A 20025-nucleotide genomic window follows, 5' to 3' on the forward strand; every position below is an offset into this window, starting at 1 on the left:
CATTAAAATTTCAAGCTTTCAGTCTTAAACAAATCTCATCAATAGCTGGTGTGGAGAGCAGGTTGTCCCTTGTCTCCCTTTACTAATACAGTCTCTGAATGCATCTGGTACGAAGTATTGCCAGGGACATGATTTTCGCCTTGAGTCTAGCCAAGGCTGGAAAATTGTTAAAGCCCTGTTTCTTGCGGGGCTCTGAGGTAAAAGTCTGTTCTTTTCCAGTGAAGACACTGTGGTGCCTTGGCCTCCACCAGCCAGGTGCATTTGGAAATCTCTCTTGTTGCTGGAGTTGAACAAAACATTTAAGTTCACAAATGTGAAAGTTAGCAAATGTGACGCCCATCTACAAGAAGAGCCAGAAGGAGGATCCATGGAACTACAAGCCTGTCAGCCTGACCTCGGTGCCAGGGAAGGTTATAGAGCAGGTCACCTTGAGTGGCATCACGCACCACGTACAGGACAACCAGGTGATCAGGTCTAGTCAGCATGGGTTTATGAAAGGCAGGTCCTGCCTGACTAATCTGATCTCCCTCTATGACAAGGTGACCCACTTAGAGGATGAGGGAAAGGCTGTGGGTGTTGTCTGCCTAGACTTTAGTAAAGCCTTTGGCACCATTTCCTATAGCATTCTCCTGGAGAAACTGTCTGCCTGTGGCTTGAGTGGGCGTACGCTTTACTGAGTGAAGAACTGAAAAAACGGTTGGGCCCAAAGAGTGGTGGTGAATGGAGTTAAATCCACTTGGTGGCCAGTCACAAGTGGTGGTCCCCAGGGCTCAGTATTGGGGCCAGCTCACTTTACTATCTTTATAAATGATCTGGAGGAGGGGATCGAGTGCACCCTCAGTAAGTTTGCAAGCAACACTAAGTTGGGCAGGAGCGTTGATCTGCTTGAGGGTAGGATGGCTTTGCAGAGAGATTTGGATAGACTGGATTGATGGGCCAAAGCCCATTTGTATGAAGTTCCACAAGGCCAAGTGCCAGGTCCTGCACTTGGATCACAACAACCCCATGCAGCGCTGCAGGCTTGGGGCAGAGTGGCTGGAGAGCTGCCCGGCAGAAAAGAACCTGGGGGTGTTGGTTGACAGATGGATGAATACAAGCCAGCAGTGTGCCCAGGTGGCCAAGAAGGCCAACAGCATCCTGGCCTGTATCAGAAATAGTGTGACCAGAACTAGGGAGGTGATTGTCCCCCCTGTACTCGGCACTGGTGAGGTCCCACCTCGAGCACTGTGTCCAGTTTTGGGCCCCTCACTGCAAGAAAGACATTGAGGTGCTGGAGCAGGTCCAGAGAAGGGCAGTGGAGCTGATGAGGGGTCTGGAGCACAAGTCTTGTGAGGAGCGGCTGAGGGAGCTGGGGTTGTTCAGCCTGGAGAAGAGGAGGCTGAGGGGAGACCTTATCGCTCCCTACAACTACCTGAAGGGAGGGTGTAGTGAGGTGGCGGTTGGTCTCTTCTCCCAAGAAACAAGTGGTAAGACAAGAGGAAATGGCCTCAAGTTGCGCCAGGGGAGGTTTAGATTGGATATTAAGAAAAATTTCTTCACAGACAGGGTTATTAAGCATTGGAACAGGCTGCCCAGGGAGCTGGTGGAGTCGCCATCCCTAGAGTTATTTAAAAGACGTGTAGACGTGGTGCTGAGGGACATGGTTTGGTGGTGGACTTGGCAGTGCTAGGTTAGTGGTTGGAGTCGATGATCTTAAATGTCTTTTCCACCCTAAACGATTCTATGATTCTGTCCATAAAAGCAGTCAGGCAGCAGTCAACTCTCTTGTTATCAAATTCGGCAGGAAGATCAAAGCTTAAACTAGTATAGGCATTCCCTGCTTCTGCAGAGCAATGGTGTCTAGACTGAGCTTGAACTGTGTTGGAAGGTTACAAAACTGCTGGAAACCCTGTACATAAAGGGAGATTTTAATTCTGCTATTCTCTGTTTCGAACAGCTGTTTCTTATGTTGCACCACAGGAGAGAGACTTCTGTGAAAGAATCATCTGAATGCATTGGAAAAAAAGATCAAAGAACATTCCTGTTGCAATGAAAAATCAAACGCACATTTTATAAGCTCTTTTTGTTGGACAGCACTGTCCCTGATGCCCCAGTACAATGGTAGAGGGAGAATTCTGTGTACAGCTCCGAAACTGGGTTTTGGCAAGGGAGTTGCAGGTGTGGCAAACAAAGACACTTCAATGGCAAGTTTCTCATCATGTCCTGGAGCATGAAGCTCATTTCTTTTCTTTGTCCTCCTCTTTCTCCCCTTCCTACCTCTTGCTCCCCTGCCACCCCCCGCTGCAAATTTTTGTTGTTATTTTTGAATTTAAATCTTAGCTCTCCCGTCAGTGTTGGTAAGGTGCAAATAAATTATCTTCATGTTTTTAGCCAGTACGATCCCCCAAAACTCAGCTAAATTTATGCCAGGTTCAAGTACAAATAGGTGTAATGCACAGATTTCAGTCATTTTGTAGTGGGTGCATAAAGGCATGGCACAAATGTCGGTAATTTACAGGGAATGTTCAAGAACACTCTCGGAGCGTGGCAGCCCTACCAGGTCTCCCAGGGCCTGGCAGCTTGGTTCATTTTGGCTTGCTGTCACTCAGGGGATTAGACAGCCATTCGGTAAAGTGCCTTTGTTCCCTCGTTAAACAGTAGTAATGTACTCTAGTATGAAAATCCCTTTTAAGCCAGTAACAAGAAAACCCTTTTAGCATTTCTGATGCATTTGCATTTGAAAAATAGTTATTCTGATAAAGCAATGCGAAACTATGTTTTGGACAGTTTTTTATAACCTTTTCAAACGGGTATAGATTGAATATGTCAAAATGAGGAAAGAAAAAAGGATGTACGATTTCTTGTGTGTTACAGTTTCCAGTCATTTATCTCTTTCTCTCATTATCAGGATGTTCCATGTGAGGAATGTGGCCATTTTGTATTTTGGGTTTGGAAAGGTTTTATTGTGGAGATGAGATTCCTGCTGTGGTTACTGCTATATGCACAAAGACATGTGAATTTATACTTGGCTCCATTCCTGTGGCTACAATAAATCGAAATGGGAGGGAGAACTCTCACTGTGCCAGTCAAGCAATAGAAAGATGTGAGGAGGGAAAATGAAGTTTAAGCAAGTTGGAGAGCCCTAGGCAAAAGAAGTTCCCTCTGCTTTTTGCAGGGGAGAAGGAGCTTTCCTTGGATCTCTGCTTAACTGTGGTGGTGTTGTGCAATAGTGCTGTGCTTATCCTAATCAAATGGCATTCACACACAACCCCCCTCTGTCACTATGCATTTTTAAAGACTATCTAATCAAAGCAACTCTTGTGAATAAGTTACATTCGTTAGAAATTTATTTACATCTTCTTGGTTCAGTTGAGTTCAGTGTGCTGGAAAAAATAAAAAACTACTTTATATTTTTCAGACACCAGGGTTTTTTTAATGTATTTTTTTCCACCTCAGCTGTGAATGTTGTTCAGCTTATCTTAAGGACTGTGTGACCTGACAAGGTTTGTCCTGAAGTAAACCTACTGAAATCAAAGCTCCCCTTGGTCAACTGGAGGTGGGCCCATTGTGGGTAATGCTGGGGGAACCTGACTCCGTGGGTTGCGGATGTCCTGGTGTGGGGTTGTAGAGGACGTTTGGAGAGTCTAACAGCCAAGGAGACCAATTGTAACAGCCCCCAGTAGAGATGTAATGTATGCTCACTCTTTCCCTTGTGATCTTTTCTTTAGTGTCACGACAGGTAAGCTAACCAACATCAAAGACTCGTTCCAGTTATGCTCTGATTTATATTTCTCATTAACCACCTCTTAGGAATATTACACCTGCTACAAAGGCTTCTTTTATGTATGAAATAATTGGGTCAGGGTATTTTAATGGTATTTTTTTCATTCAAGATAAATAAGTGAAATGAAAGCTAGTTAATTAAACTTGAAGCTTTTCATAGCTTTTCTGTTCAAAGAGAATAACCCTAGCCAACATTGGAATAGCCAGCAGTCCGGTGTGGGGAGACACAGGTGGATCAAAATCCCACTGTTTCTCGGAGCACGGACTTGAACCTGCTTTCCTCTATTTCAGAAAACAGACCCAGCCTCCAGGCTACTTCTCTTTCTCTGCAGTTGTGTATATAAACAAATATGTGGGTGTTTATACATAATGGAACAGTTCCAGAGGAAAGACGGATGAATCAGAACATCTGAGTTTTTGCAAATAAATGTCCTGACAGAGTTTTGTTGGAGGCAGTTAATCTGCCTGTTAAAAACAGCCTCTGTTATGGGTACCTCCTCCTTTGAAGTTGGAAGATGGAGTGTCCTCCCCCTACCCACTGGGATTTGGCCTCAGAAAGACCTGCCCTCACACTTCGTGGCTCCTGTATCCAGTCAGAGGGCAGTTTGCTTATTTATGGCTGGATGAGAATCATGCCAAAATCTTGCCTTGATGCAAAATTTTTGAAATAGTAAAAAAAATAATTCTAGAAGACTGGATAATTGTTTTGTGCCAAGTGCCAGTAGGAAGTGCAGTGTACATGACACACCAGAAATACCTGCTGGTCATTATGCTCTAATGTTCTGTGTGTGACACCCAAATACTGCTCCTTCCGGGAGAACAAGTAATTTGGGGTGTATGTGCCACTGTAACTTCGGTTCACTCCTGGGCTGTACTGGGAATGTTTCAGGGCTGTGTATTTAATGAAGAGACTGGTGAAATGTTCAGAAGTACCTCAGCTCCTGAGCTGGGGTGGTGATTTTCCTGTGCCACCTGCTCTGGGTGACCCTGCTCTGGCAGGGGGGTTGGACTAAATGATCTCCAGAGGTCCCTTCCAACCCTACCATTCTGTGATTCTGTGAGTGATTCAATTGCTTGCTTCCCAGCTGGATCTGAAGTAACCAAGGCAGATGCTTATGCTGACCCCAAAGACTAGTGTGTGAAGGGACAGTGGTGACAGGCCTAGGGGATTGCAGGTGTTTCCTTTGTGAGAATTGTGACAGCAGATGTCTAAAGAGGCTGTTGGAAGGCTTTGCTTCTGGTGCCCGGCACTGACCTCAGCAAGCAGCGATTTCTGGGTTGTTTTAGCTCCTGAGCTCTTCTGCTCTCTCCAAGCTGGCTGCAGATGGTGGACTTTCAAACTTAATCTTTACCTCCCCTTTTCTCGTGGCTTGTGGCAAAGAAAAGCTCCTCAAACTTGGGTTCTCCTCCTAAACCACTTTTAGGCAGCATGTTTTTACCTTTATAATCTCATTAAAATAAAAAAAAGATTACTCATGGCAGTGAGCACAGCTTACAGTAAACAGCTTTTGCTTAAATGCTTTGTTGAACAAGAAGCGACATAATTATTTGCTTATAGAGAAACATGAGTATGTGCTCTATTGAATCACTCCTTGTGCTGGTGATGGGTCCAGATTCGTGTCCTTAGTTGCTTCTCTGAACACTGATAAAATAGCAAAGTATGTACCAGAAACAAAATTCCTACGTGTTCTTTTGAAATCTGTTGTATAAAGGAATAACTGGGGAAATAAAAAACGCAAAAGGCATATTAAGAATTACTGCTTTATCCCTTTTTGAAAGGATGGATTAAAGCATTCAAATTAAAAATCATTAAAGATTAATAAAGAAGAGAGGCAACAGGAATAATTTTAATTTCCTTCGTTACCATATATAATGATAGCCTTAGGGCAGAATGAGAAAAACGTAGAATGTATGAATAGAAATGTATCCATTAGGACTATACTATTTTTGCTTCCCTTGACATGGATACATAGCTAACAAAAATACTGTTACAGTACAAGTGCTCACTCTGTAAATAATTTAACTATTAGCTATCATAATGTACAAACCATAAAATGGCTGCTGGGGGGATTCTCTTTCTTCAACATGCAGAAGAGTTCTAGCTACTTGAACATAGTATTCATTTTAATCTTAAGCACCTTCACCAAATTCATCCCTGTAATGATACCGGGAATGGATTTGGCTTCCTTAGCTGATGCCAGCATAGCCCAGCACTTTTGTATCTTCATGAAGAAAGGTGAAGCTGACGGGAGTTGCGCAGAGCATGGTTTGGGGAGCAAGAGTAGGCTCTGAGGCAGAGAAGCTGCTGTTGGAGGATCCTGTCCCGGGGCAAGGTAAGAGCCCGCTTTGCAACACCTTTTATTGCTGCGGTTTGCTACACAGATGAAAGAGCCGCTGAGACCTGGCGAAGGACGGAGAAGCAGATCCAAGGGACTTCTATCTCTAGCTTTAATGACATCCACTGGGCAAGTGGAAGGTAATGATATGGTGGTGGTGGTGATGAGTAGTTACTACACTGAGGTCTCTCTTCTCTGACACCCCTCTTTGTTTTTGTAGATTAAAGTCCCTTTGGTTTTGAGCATATTTACAGTGAAAATTCCATTTTTCTTGATGTAGGTCTTGTGCTTGATTTGCTCTAAAGGTGCTTACTTCCAGTAGGCTAATTGTATGATTCAAAGCTGTTAGCATTTGTGATGCTGAGTAGCTGTAATGCTCTCAGGTCCATGCTCATGACTGTACATGTATTTCCTAGCCTGTGTCATAATATATCCAGGTTTATGATTGCTAATGAACACAGAAGGCCAATTTGCAAAGCAGAGCAGATGGACACATAATCAGTCTAATGACTTAATGTTACAAATAAAATGACCTTGCAGTTACCTATTACTTGCTTCTGCCAAGACTGTTTCTGAAACCTGAATACAGACTCTTAAGGCTGCTGCTTCCCTACTTGCAGCAAATGCCACAGCTTTACCATCCTGGTCACACTGGTGCATGCCCAAGTCCCTGGCTGTGCTAAGAAGGTGATGGGTTTTGCCTAACAGAGCTACTGCTGCAGTGGCCTGCCTCCTCTTTTGTATTATCAGCATGTCACACAAATGATCACTTTTTTTCTTGAGATTTTAAAACCTTTCCTGAACACCTTGCTCTCATGCAGTCTCTTTGACATGTGTGCCATGTGTTCTTGCATTTAGTCTTTAGCTTAGTACCTTTCTTCCTCCTCCTCGTCCTCCTCAAATACATGTCGCACTTGTTGTGTGACCTTATTCACAAAAAGTCATCCTTGTCTTTTCTCTTTCCCCTTTAATATAGAAAAACATTTATATCTGTGACTGACTCCTCATGAAATCAGTAGGACTTGGAGAGATGTTTAGTTTTTATGTTGTGCTGGAGTAATTTGAAAAGTTAGGGGCCCAGAAACAGCCATGACCTTGTTCATTCCTTCTGACTTACACGTTTTTTTTTAAATTTTTAATCCCCCAAAGTATCTCATTATTAAAAAAAAAAAAAAAAAAGGAGGGGAAGAGTTGTCCTCCATAGTTGATTTTGTATAGCTTTTCAAAAAAAGCATACTCTGATGTGCCTTTTGGTTTGTGGGGAGAAGACGGGTCTCAGTGCTTTCCAGTGGACTCGTAAGAACACACTGAAGTGCCTCTCTCATTCTGGCTGAGTAGTGTTTGCTGATGTTTTTAGAAATGAATAGATTTTCCAGCTGATAATCTCAGACCTATGAGCTTCTGCCATTTCCGTACTGCAAAAACTTTCCTATTTTCCCTGTTGAAGAGAGTCAGTCATCACAAGAAGTAATTGCTCGTTAGTGCGGAGGGGAGGGGGGGGTAATAACGTGGCATCAATTATTTAATGTGCTTCTGATCTATTAATGTTGTCCTTAGTAGGTGCATTACTGAAAGAAAAGACATGAGGCACTTAAATTCCTCTCTAGGTCTCTGTTTTATCTTTGCAGTTTTTCAGAAAGTTATAAATTAGGTTGTTAACTAACTGATTTATGGGATATGCTTATTGTGCCAGTAATTTTCTGCATCAGTTGTAAATTACCTTCTTTTATTTTGCCATCTGCATAATTATATTTTACCCTTTTGCCTGTGTGCATAATTTGTTACCCTGACAACCTTTATCATTCTAACATTTTTGTAGGTTTTGTCAATTTTTCTCCTGTGAATGTGATACTGAAAAAATAGGTATAGACCCCAGTGATACGAAATTTTAAGTGACAGCACTATCTAAGGCTAAAATTAATTAACATGCCTGAATAAAACAAATGGAAAAATTGTTTTGTAACTGCACAAAACTATATGTAAAGTGGCCTTTTTATAAACTGGAGTTAATATGAAAAATTCATCACTAGTTGATTTTATTTTTTTTAATAGATTTACCCAGTTGGATTGGTTTGATTTATGGAAATGTGGGCGACTGTGGTCATTGTTGCGTTGGCTAGGTTAATAATAATATTCACATTAGAATCATAGAATCATAGAATTGCTGAGGTTGGAAGGGACCTTTAAGATCATCAAGTCCAACCATTAACCTACCCTGACAAAAGCCACTTCTAAACCATGTCCCTAAGTGCCCCATCTACCCTTTTTTTAAACACCTCCAGGGATGGTGAATCCACCACCTCCCTGGGCAGCCTGTTCCAATGTTTAATAACCCTTTCAGTGAAAAAATGTCTCCTAATATCCAATCTAAACCTCCCCTGACGTAACTTGAACCCGTTTCCTCTCGTCCTATCACTTGTCACCAGGGGGAAGAGGTCAGCCCCCATCTCTCTACAACCTCCTTTCAGGTAGTTGTAGAGGGTGATAAGGTCTCCCCTCAGCCTCCTCTTCTCCAGGCTGAACAACCCCAGCTCCCTCAGTCGTTCTTCATAAGGTTTGTCCTCCAGACCCCTCACCAGCTTTGTAGCCCTTCTCTGGACACGCTCCAGCACCTCAATGTCCTTCTTGTAGCGAGGGGCCCAAAACTGAACGCAGTACTCGAGGTGGGGCCTCACCAGTGCCGAGTACAGGGGGATGATCACTTCCCTAGTCCAGCTCACCACACTGTTCCTGATACAGGCCAGGATCCTGTTGGCCTTCTTGGCCACCTGGGCACACTGCTGGCTCATATTCAGCCGGCTGTCCACCAACACCCCCAGGTCCTTTTCTGCCGGGCTGCTTTCAAGCCACTCTGCCCCAATCCTGTAGCGCTGCATGGGGTTAACATTGATCATCTCTTCTGGGTATGAAAACATCCATGGGAATCTGTGGTACAGGTTGGTTTTTCAAGACGTGCCATAATTAAAATAAGTTAAAGGACATTAATTCACATTTACTTTAAGAGGCTATTTTCTGCGCAACTGCTGTATAGTCTACCGTAGGGATGGAAGCATAGAAATTTCTCTTTTGTATATTTGTAGATCTCTCTCTCTCTCTTTATATTTGTCTATACATAGTGAGATAATAAACCAAAACAAAAGCAAAACCAAAAGTGTGTCTGTTTCCCAGTATCAGAGTAGATTAAATCACTTTAGCCATATTAGCTTTAAATTACATGTAAGGAGCTTTATTTGTATTTTTTACCTGATAAATGGTGTTCCACATCAGTCTTTGCCACATAAAATCTACATTGATATGACGTAATGCAATAGGCAACGATAATAGCCTAGGACAAAAATGGAAAGATGCTATCTAAAACCTGATGTATTATGTAGAATTATTTTTTTTTTTGGCATCAAGTTACACCACCTGACGCAGAAAAAGAAATATGAGAAAACAGACCTTAAATTCTCTTATGATTTTTATTTCTTACATATACTACATCTAAAGGAATTCTAAAATAGCTTATTCTTGAAAATTTCATCTTGTCAGAGAGAATGATTTGATTTACAACTCAGTTCCTAAATATAAATATAGTTTGTCTTTTTGTAGAGGTTGTGCTAGTATATAGTCATAAGGTGATTGGGTTTGTGGGTTTTTCTTCATTTTTTCTGATGGATGGATATTGAGCAGACGGCTATTGCAGATTCTTTCTCAGTCACTTATTTTAATAGGATTTTGGCTGAAACTTTCTATAAACTGGAGACATAATGTCATTTCATGATCTTTCACAGAGACAAAGTTATACCAGCATCGTCAGAAACGATCTCATGACTTCAGCCTTCCAATATACTGAAAAGGCCGCAAGCTTATAGCCTCTGAGCTTTACAAAATGCTGAACTTCTGTTAGTTTCTTGATTTTAAAGCTCAGGTAGCTTTTTCCAAGCAGACGCTTTCTAAGGATGTGCTCACTTACTCACGCTGGCTCAAGTCAAATTCCGCTACCTCCTGATGGGCTTTGCCGTGCCAAGGTGGTCATGGCACCAAGGAACTGCTGGCAAGTAGCTTTTCCCTGCTTTCCCCTAGCTCCCAGGGTTGTGCTGGGCCTGGGGCGGCAGCTGGTGCCAATACCAACTCAGCAGAGCTGGGTGTTGGGGCGCTGGGACGGGTGAAGACACCAGCCCCTGCCACCAGCCCCTCCTGTGGTCTGTTAGCTGAGGAAGAGCCAAGTCCTTCTTGGTCTGTACTAGCGGGTATAGATATGTGTTCCTGTCCTGGTGTATGCATATGAAGCGGCTGCCAGAGAAAAAGTGCCAGATCAAGTTTAGAAAGCCCTAAATATGCTGTCGTAAAAGAGAAGCATTCATACATGTTTTGTAGTGCGGAAGGAGGCATGTTTGTATACGTACAGACATATGGAATGCTTCTGCTGCTCGGGGTGGATTTACTGCGTACTATGTTTTCCTGCACTTAGAAAGAAAGGCTCACTCACCAGTCTAAGATGAGAACGTGTAAGCCATATTTGACTCCAAAGTTGAAATTTATTCATTTGGTAATAACTCATTTTCCAAATATCTAGCTGTTGTCACCGTAAAGATTAAATTTGTTGAATTTTTAAAATTGGGATTTATAACTAAACACACTGCAATTTCTATAGATTCATTCTTATAAATTCAGTAGATTGGTGATTTTGTTCTGTTAATTCCAATTGGTTTTGAGGGCAAAATTGCAGTTAGACTAACTTCTAGATTTCCCTGAGAATATTGTTTTGGTTCAGCATTTGTATGGCTCTCTTTTGATAAGTAGTGGTTTAAGGGCACATCTCTCTGTTTTGTTGCTTGTTTGGGTTTGGTTTTGTTTGTGTAGTGACTGTAATGACAGGTCACCTTATGGCAGCTCGTTTCTTCCAGTCATCAGCGTGGATCCCAAATGTCTAATCTGGATGGAAACCAGCTGGTCCATCTAAAACCGTGGCCAGTTACCTGTAATTATCTTCACAGCAAGTTGTTCTTTATTCCTCTAAACCGTCCTTGGCCTTAGGCTTTTTCTCTCTTTAAAATACTAAAACTGTTGTTATTTCACTCTCACTTTTCTCTGAATGGATCTCATTGGAAGTTTGTAAATGTTGCAAATTCACAGCCTAACATAATTTTTAGCAATTGTCAACAATGCATTTTTAGCAATTTGAAAAGTTGGCAGAAAGTACTGGGTTTGGGGATGCACAGGTTGAGGATGTTTACTTGGCTGGAAGGAAGGGCAGGATGAATTCTATCAATGTTCCATTAACTATATACGGTAGATCTATTTTTATTTTTTTGTTTCAGGCCAGAACTCTATGAGCTTGCAGTTTATAATCTATTCATTGGATGTGGGAAAACCAAAGCATGGAGCCTCTTCATTTTACTATTAGTATTGACTTAATAATGAAAAATAAACCCCTACTTTAAAGAGACAGTACAGTATTAGTTTGTAGTTCTTGTTTAATAAAGCTTCAGAAATTGCATAGTAAATGAAGAAGCAAAATTCCCTTAGGAAGATAGCTTTTGGGAGGCAGAATCTTAGAAATCTTGTCTGCTGGTGATTTTGGCAGGTAGTTGCAGCAATATTCCCAGGACATTTGCCAGAGCTGAAGTTGAAATAAAGTATCAAGAAAAAATCGCAAACACAATTAACATGAAACACCCTCATGCATTTCCTTCACCTCTTGAAAACTTGCTATGAGTTGTCTTTTCTTGCATGAGTTTTACTTGGTTCTTTTTTATTATAACAATTTCACTGACCTGAGAGATGACTGTTTTAGTGTTTGTCTTACTTAATAAGACTATACATGTGGGTAGAACGAGCAGCAAACAGGCACGGTTTGAAAGCCATATAGTTCTATTTGACTGCCCAAGAAGACAAAATAAAACTCCTTCAGTTTAGAAAGTGTTTGAATTTGTTAGGTTTACTGTTTGGGGTAAATAGGATAGATTTTTGTAACATTGAGATCTATAAAAGATTTTTCCTGGAAAGGTGGTAACTTCACTTCTGAGGAACAGCTTGGTCTTCCTTGCAAGGACCGTATGATTTCAACCTTAGCCTCCCAGTTCAGTAAAAGACTGCATAGTGTTTCTTATCAGGATTTTACTTGTCCCACCAAACATTCTCTTTGAAGAACATGAAGACCGTACACTCTATACACGAAGTAGTGCAGCTCTCCCAAAAAATAGGTAGGGAATTTTCTATCATCACTGTTGTCTGTGCAATTATAAAATATAACGGAATGTGGTTGATCCTAAAAGCTTAGCGGTACAAAATAATTTGACCACAAAGCTCTGAAAAAGGCTTTTTGCTTAATGGAAAGATGATGTGTGAGCACTGCATTTTCAAAGTAACCATTAAAGTGGTGGGGGCTGGAAAAATGACACAGTGGAAAGATTTAAATCTACCTTGGCTTTAAACAGTGTGGTAATCATTCCTAATGTGGATAAATGTTAAATGAGTAGATGTGGTGTGTGGTTTGAGGAGGACTTGCATTTGCAAGGTCCAAACCCAAGTGGAACTGACTGAGTTTATAACTGCATGTTGGGTAGAACACGTAAATATAAAATAAAGCAAATACTTCCTCAGAGGGCTGTTTATCAAATCATCAATATTTTTTTATCATGGTTGTTTCATGAGCTTCCACTGATCTGTACTGTTTAAATGCAATCCTGGTATGGGTGACAGGATCCTCTTTGAGTGAAGGTTTCTTACTCTTCGGAGAGCTTTTAAATACACAGCTTAACGTTGCCATTTAATGCCACAGCTCATAGATTTTGACATCAGCAAATTATTTTAAAAGAATATATGTTGTGTCACATGCAAAATAATCACTAATGATGATAGATAATAGATTAAAGAACCAGGTCTTCAATTAAAAAAAGTACCCTTGTGCTCAAACTGGAGGTAATTTCAGAAGCTGATAAAGTTCTAGTGCAAACGGGCACCTCTTGGACAAATGTGCTTGCTTGCTTGTAGGTAACATGCAAAGAAGTCCTGCACCATGTTCTTCTCCAACATTAGAGTAAAACCTTTCTGTAAATGTTTGCAATTTGGATATAAATAAATGAACTTGCAGGTTTGTGCAAGTAGAACACTGCTATGAGCTGAGCGTGCTGTATCATGGGGCAAAGGAGAAGTAACAGCTGCCAGAGGCTTGGCGTGCAGATAATGCAAGGCCAGTTGGCAGCTACCAAACATAAATCATTAGAAAGAGTCAATCCGTCCCTTCCTAAACCTATTGACTTGCAATTAGCATGTATGGTTTGATGACTACAGCATAATACTTATTGCTTGTGTTAAGCAAATTCTTTCTTAGCATCTGTGTTCTTATGCAATAAAATAATGTAAAGCAGCTCAATTACAGCACTTGGATGAGGTGTTCTCCCTAGCCCCAAGGGGATAGTGTCAGATGTATTATGGTAATTTGGACCAGTGAGCATTCCTACACTGCCCAGATCTTCTCTGGTGTTAAGTAAGTGGCAATGTCTTTGTAGCACCATGCTTTGTGCCACTAAGTTTTAGCATGTTTTCTTGCCTGCATGTTACTGAGAAGTTACTCACCTATAAAGCGCTGACAGCATGGTCATCCCTGCTGCCAAGTGTTAGGAACGGCCAAAGGGAACTTTATGAGTGTGTTTACATGAACTTCTCAAGATCTGTCTGATTAGAGCTAAAATTTCCTCCTGATTTATTAGAGCTGATGGCCCTTAAGCAAAGACCATTAGTCTGCTGAAAGACTCCCGTTTGACGTAAGTGGGCTCTAGATCAGGCTTCATGTCATTAAACAGCTATATTTCCTGGTTCTTGGAGATGAATGCACTGGATTCTTGCAATGATATTTGAAATAGGCATTATAAGCTTGATGTAGGAAGTAATGGGTGATATTCTGTAATGTAAGTTATAAGGGAAATTGGAATAGAAGATGATAATGGTTCCAGAGAGCCTCAATGGTTATTAGTCTTGTCAGCCCTCTTCCCTCTGTCACCTCCCAGAGTCAGAAACTGGTGTGGAGGCAGAGACCACAATACGGGCAGTTAAACTGGCAATTAGAAGTATATTTATGGGGAAAAACAATAACAACAACAACAACAAACTCTGAAGTCTTAAAGCCTGATGTAAAAGAATTGGAAAAGTACTTGGATAAAAAAAGTCAATGTAGTGTGCAAAATGATTGCAAGAGCTTGCTGTAGCTATACAAATACAAGTTTTCTCATAAAACGGAGATTATAGTGAAGAAGTCTTTTTATATAGAAATTTCTTTTTTCCCCAGAGGTCGAGGCAGATTGTGCTCTCTCATGAATTTCATAGTTCTAAATATTAAATTTGAAGGGAAAAAAAAAAAAGACATTTTAGGTAACACTTAACCTGCATAGAACTACTTAGAAAAATGCCTGATTTTCTCTATTTCTCAAAAAAACCTCCAAACATCTGATGGCCCAAGTGACTAAAATCTGGAGTTGTGGTAAGAGATACTGCGCTGGGTTTTCAGTGACTGTCTTCTACCCAGCTGAAGGTGGAAGCTGCTCTGATCCCTTGTCAGGGTTATGTGTGGTGCCAAAGTCAATGTCCAGGAGATCTCAGCTGTCCACAATTGCGGATGGGTGCACTATATAATTTCTCCTTAGCATTTATAAAATGCATAACATATATAAAATTACATCTCCTTAACATATTTACATCTCTTTAGCATTCTCAGGAGCATTCCCACTGCCGTGTGTGAGTGCATTCCTGCAGGGACGCTGCTGCACAGTCGCTTTGTAGCTGCCTTTCCCTGAGCAGAGAGGCTTTGGGGGTTTTGTGGTGTTTGTTTCTTGGAGCAAGGAGGAAGAGAATTGAGGAAAGAGTGTAGTAAATCCAAGTGGCTGCCTTTTGCCTTGCCTGTGGTGTCTCCTTCCATTTACTTTTCTGCAGATTTATCCTGTGCGGTCGTCAATAGCAGAGAACAGGCAGAAGCACAGAGAAATCTGACCGATTTGCAGAACAGGGGTGCAGGCAATATATTTTTCAGATCCAAGATATTTTTTATGTCCTTCCTCATTTTTCGTGGTCTTAGCCTTAAAACGAGTGCATCTCAGCAAAGCTTAATCTTGTCAGTTAATTCGATGGTACAAATCCTAATCTCGCATTCAGAGCATGAATAACAAAGGCTGTAGTACAGAGAAAATTAGAGGTGAACTTGTTTTTCTTTATTCTTGATTATAGAGTTCAGTGCTTGCTCTGCTCCCTTCTCTGAAAGAGCCCTGTAATCACCCTCTGCACTTCTTTTTTTATGCTCTCCCACTACTCAATTAAGAACTCATTAAACTGCACACCTGCAGTGCTTTTACCCTGAACTGTAGTTTTTAACCCCCTACATCTACGTAATTATAATACAGCCTGTGGATTGCTTGACTTCAGCCGAGTAAAAATGGCAATAAAACTTACTTATGAAAATAAAACTTCTGTATTGTTTAAAGCCGGTTCGTAAACAAGAAGTGAAAGGTTTTTTTGGTGAGCACTGAGGACTAGAAATTATATTCACCATGACTTTCTGAGTAGATAAGACAGGGTAGAATGCTAACTGATGAATTACTATGGTATGTAGTGAATAACTATAGGGCAGTGATGCTCCCATTTGAATGAGGCTGATGGAGCAGAGGCTTGGGGACCTGCTGTAATATTTATGTTGGATGTAACTCAAGAGATGGCATTTTGTGACTTTTTTTTTGAGCGTCCCTTCTTAGCATATGAGCTTTGTTAAGTCTTGGAGGCAATGTTTTGATTCCGGTTCATTTTGGAGGATCTGTTGCAAGTAGCATGAGTTTAGGGCTTTTTCATGGTGTTTTGGCAGAGGTTCCCTAAAGAGAGCACTGCCTGTATGCTGTTAGTGCTCAGCCATGTTCAAAGAGTAGTATAAATATATAGGATTCACTGGGGTAACATCTGTACTTCATATCTCTGGTTTTTTCTCCAGCCATAAGGTTCCATAATTTGCTAATGATTACTGATGATTTGCTAGTGTGGCAAGAGAGGCGGTAAGAATAGTGAATCTACAAATTTGAACAATAAAACCCTCAGTGCTGAGTGATGTTTGCATATGAGCTCTGGGACTTAAGGTATTTTTTTCTTACATATTTTCTTAAATTTATCTCCTTCTGAGTCTAGCATTTAATGCAACCGTAGCGAAGTTTTATAATGCTGCTTTTTCTAAACTCTTTACTTACTGTCATTGTAAGATCCCAATGGTAAAAGAGCTGCAAGAAATAACCTGCTTTGCTTTAGTAATGGTTTAGCATCCTAAGAATGATTTTTATTTACCCTGTGCATCTTTATAGTGTACTTCATGCACTTTTTCTGCCTACACTGAATAAATTTTATATGGCACTGCCAGAGAGTCATTTGAGTGCTTCCTCCTCTAAAGTTTTAAATGACAGCAAGGTGAGGGATGGCAGGAGGGCAGAAAGGAAGAGGAGGTGATCGCAGGTTCTCGTTATTTAGTAAGAGACAACAGAAAGAGCTGAGAAGCAGGGGAAAGATGAGGAGTCCCAGGAGGGAAGACACAGGTGCTTCAGGAACATGGGGAAAATGAAGGAGAAAGGAAGAGACGGTAGCAGCAGCCCAGAAGAGTAAATGAGGGAGTTCAATCCCATGGGACACAGAATATTGCCAGTTTTCCCGTGGGAGGCTTAGCTACAAAGAGGCCGACACCCTCATAGCAAATGGGGTGTGGAAACTCCTGAGGCCTGCCAAATGTCCACCAAATGTCCCAGTGACACGCCTTCTAATAATAATGTGTACGCTCAAAAAAGCGCGTGGACGACATCTTTCCTGGCCAGTTCTGGTGGGGAGTCGTGCTGCATCCGACAGGGCCGACACGTGGGAGAAGCCTTTGGGAAGCATGCTGGAGCTGTGCCTGGGTCATGGTTGGCTGCCGTCTCTGGGAGGGCCACACAGCCAGACACAGGCAGCAGTCTGGTCCCTTTGGCTGTTTGTGCTGCCATTGCTGTGCCTGCTGGTAGGTAAATATTGCCTGCTGTTGAAGGGCAGTGATGCCTGATTCTGTGCCTGAGGTGGTTCCCCTACAGACAGTATCTATACTACAGATATATACCGTGTAGAATAATAACAATCTCCTCTCCCACTACAAAACCCTGATGGGACTTTATAACCTTCACTGGGTATAGCAGATAACAAGTAGATCCCTTCTGAGAATTGGTATTTTCAGAAATGCATTAAACTTAACCAGGAGGCTCCGAAACCTGGTTATTGCATGTGTTGTGTTGCGGGGGGAAGTCTTGATGTGTACCTTAAAATGGTATGTACGAAGACAGCGGGGAAAAAACCCCAGTCAGCCTAATGTGGCTAAATGAGCTTTTATCGAGGACATGAGCAAAGACATAATTGTCAGTTTGATTGCAGTTCACAGCCAGAAAAAATTGTATGTTTGTTGGGCTCCGTCAGGAACACCTGTTGGCAGGAGGGATTCCTCTCTGACGGAGCTGAAAACCCCTTCCCAAAAGGGAGATGTTTTCAGATGCTAGGAAGTGTTTCCCCAGGCTATTGCTGGAGCTTGCAAACTCCAAAGCACCAAAAGGAATGCTAACAATTTGGAGCAAAGACGCCAAGTGTAGCACTAAGGCACGGCGCTGAGCAGCAGGGGAATGCAGACAGACAGCAGGAGGCGGTCCAGCCCTACACCCAACACGGGAGAAAGGAGATTGTGCTAAACCAAATGGGAATAGAAATCTAGTTTTCTGCATCTTATACCCCAGACAGTGATTTGAGGACTTGCTCACAGAGTATAAAACGAAATGTATCTGACATGTATATGCTATATTATATATATATAATACTATATATAGTATATACTATACTATATACTATATAGTATATACTATACATATAGTACTATAAATACTATATATTTATAGCATGTTTACACACATGTGATATTATTGTGCACATTGCAGGGTAGGCATTATTAGCAGCGTGAATTTGGGAAGGGTCACAGGGCATGAGGCTGTAAATGAGTTACGCACGTTCCCTTAAATGAAGGGCTATAAATCTTGTTGAATTTTCCAGCCATGTAAAATTTACCAACAGTTGGTACAAGTGCTTGAATATTTCTTTTCCGTTGTTAACAATTTATGTGAAAATGTTCTCTCTTGTCTCTTTGCCTGTTTGTTCCACTGGCTCAATCAAATATTTGTTGAAATAAAGCTCTCCTGGGGTGGCGCAGTTGCTTCGTAGCATGGACAACATAGAGCAGAATGGATGTAACTTACACAAATAACAATTGCAATGTACCCATTGGCTTTAACAGATAAGTGACTTGTGCAGAAATTTGAAAGCACTCTAAGAGTGGCCTAAATAATTTTTTTCTGCCTACTCAAAATGCCAAAACTTTTAAGTATGTTATCTTTGTATCCTTTTAATGCTAAATACGTATTCCCAGTTTCTTTGGCTTTTGTGGGGAAGTTGTTAATGTTAGCTCAGGCTCTGGGATATAGAGTAAGAGAGAGAAGGAAGATGAAGAATTTCAAGTGGCATGACTAAACCATGTCATAGCACAACAATTTAGCAGACAGAAGTTTTATGGTCATTTGATCAGCTTAAGAACGCTTTTTCTTTGCAAATCTGTCACGCTAGGAAATTATACAAACTCACGGAAGATTTTATTGAGAATGTGTCCTATTTTTTTTTTCTTTCACAATCAATAGGAAAGAGACTATCTTCTCTGGGAAACCTAAGAGTTATTGAGTAGGTTTTTATACCAATACTAAAGATGTTTTTATTTGTAAGAACATTTGTGATACTGTAGACCTAGGTTCACTTGTAACATTCAAAGTTGCATCAGAAGCTCTAAGGTAGATAAATAAGGTGCTGACATCCAGGAGGGATTTTTATTGCGCAACAAAAGTAACAATTAAAATACATTTTCTTAATGGTGTCTGAGTTATGACCCATCAGATCTACATCTTTATTGTAAGTGTTTTGATCAAATCAAGCAGTATTGATGCCGTGGTACCACAGCTGTGTTCATTGGCATGCTCTGACCATAGGCTTTGGTGACTGCGATTCTTCTTTGCTCAGCTTTCTCCTTAGTGGTTGATGCTATTTATCCTCATACTAAAAATTCAAGTTGGCTTTGTATCACTCGGTGTGACGTTTTGATATTTTCTCCTGAGTCGTGACTAACAATGAGATAATTCAGGAAAAGCAAAATCCAGGATGTTGCTTGGTAAACAGGATGTGCTTGGAAATGCGAATTGAAGACTGCCCATGATTTCTTTATTGTGCCCCTCTGTGCGACAGAGTCCCGCATATTCTTCCTGCACAACCACTTCCCTGTTCACTGCTCATACTGAGCAGCACTTACAGTAATTCTTCAGTATTTTTATTCCATCGGAAAGGAGTTCTTGCCCTATTCACATTACACCTGGGCTGAGAAATGAAGCAGGTATTGTCCTCCATAAATTACTGCCGACTTTAATTGTCTGTCTGTTTGATGACAGGCAAATTCAACAGGCACAGATGTTTACTCTGGTCTCAGCTGAACCTGTTCGGAGTTGGTTCATAGCATAAATCTGTAATCAATGCAAAAAAAAAAGAGAAACTTTTATGAAGACTGAGTGCATATTGAATTTATGCATGGTATACAATTATAACGCATAATTCTTACAATGTAAAAAAGAAATATCAATGTTACAGTTCTAAATTCCATGTTGGAAGTACTTTGTCCTTGAAAAGCTTGCCAAGGGCTGTCTCCCACAGAGACTGAGTAATAACTAGCTTTAAAAAAGGATTAGCACATGTGGTGTTTCATGGAATGGGGCCTAATCCTGACTATGACTTTTAGGTTCCACCAAAGTGCAAATGCTAAATAAGATATGAAGTAAATCAGAAATCTCCTGAGGTAACATCAAAATTGTTGTAGAAGAGGAGT

Source organism: Chroicocephalus ridibundus, chromosome 6 (genome assembly GCF_963924245.1).
Source record: "Chroicocephalus ridibundus chromosome 6, bChrRid1.1, whole genome shotgun sequence".
In the NCBI taxonomy this organism is placed as follows: Eukaryota; Metazoa; Chordata; class Aves; order Charadriiformes; family Laridae; genus Chroicocephalus; species Chroicocephalus ridibundus.